The sequence below is a fragment of the Triticum aestivum genome, unplaced genomic scaffold, assembly GCF_018294505.1.
Source record: "Triticum aestivum cultivar Chinese Spring unplaced genomic scaffold, IWGSC CS RefSeq v2.1 scaffold61906, whole genome shotgun sequence".
Lineage (NCBI taxonomy): Eukaryota > Viridiplantae > Streptophyta > Magnoliopsida > Poales > Poaceae > Triticum > Triticum aestivum.
Window position 1 is genome coordinate 1 of NW_025280235.1, and position 1,086 is coordinate 1,086.

The 1,086-nt window shown below is 49.0% G+C and overlaps 2 non-coding genes across 2 annotated transcripts; both read right to left on the reverse strand.

The window, feature by feature from the left end:
- Positions 1-258: 258 nt before the first annotated feature.
- LOC123178482 (5S ribosomal RNA) lies at positions 259-377 on the reverse strand. Its single transcript, XR_006489611.1, has one exon. It is a non-coding gene; the product is annotated as a 5S ribosomal RNA (ribosomal RNA).
- Positions 378-744: 367 nt separating this feature from the next.
- LOC123178481 (5S ribosomal RNA) lies at positions 745-863 on the reverse strand. Its single transcript, XR_006489610.1, has one exon. It is a non-coding gene; the product is annotated as a 5S ribosomal RNA (ribosomal RNA).
- Between the last annotated feature and the right edge of the window lie 223 nt (positions 864-1,086).

Consider the following 1,086-nt stretch of genomic DNA (forward strand, 5'->3'; position numbering starts at 1 on the left):
CCTATACTACTTACTCTCCCGCTCAATCACGGAGACGAGTTTTCCACGGTTTCCACCCCTCCCTCCATACCGCAGCAACACGAGTTTTTTTCACCCCTTTCAGAACGCGCTCTTCGCGCCACAAAGCCGCCCCAAGACGCGCGAGCAATGAGCATCGAGCTTAAACATATCGCAAACGTCAAACATAATATAACGGGATTAATATATATCGCGCACGTGCGACATGTTTGTCACAAGGCGCAAAAAATAATTATAAAAGGAATGCAACACGAGGACTTCCCAGGAGGTCACCCATCCTAGTACTACTCTCGCCCAAGCACGCTTAACTTCGGAGTTCTGATGGGATCCGGTGATTTAGTGCTGGTATGATCGCATCCGACATGTTTCCCCGTCTTCGTCCCTTATGCTTGCCACTCCCAGGTCCGCTCCAAAGACGATTCTACATTCTCACTACCATTACAACCGTTCCCTAACAATGGATAATGTCCTATACTACTTACTCTCCCGCTCAATCACGGAGACGAGTTTTCCACGGTTTCCACCCCTCCCTCCATACCGCAGCAACACGAGTTTTTTCCACCCCTTTCAGAACGCGCTCTTCGCGCCACAAAGCCGCCCCAAGACGCGCGAGCAATGAGCATCGAGCTTAAACATATCGCAAACGTCAAACATAATATAACGGGATTAATATATATCGCGCACGTGCGACATGTTTATCACAAGGCGCAAAAAATAATTATAAAAGGAATGCAACACAAGGACTTCCCAGGAGGTCACCCATCCTAGTACTACTCTCGCCCAAGCACGCTTAACTTCGGAGTTCTGATGGGATCCGGTGCTTTAGTGCTGGTATGATCGCATCCAACATGTTTCCCCGTCTTCGTCCCTTATGCTTGCCACTCTCAGGTCCGCTCCAAAGACGATTCTACATTCTCACTACCATTACAACCGTTCCCTAACAATGGATAATGTCCTATACTACTTACTCTCCCGCTCAATCACGGAGACGAGTTTTCCACGGTTTCCACCCCTCCCTCCATACCGCAGCAACACGAGTTTTTTCCACCCCTTTCAGAACGCGCTCTT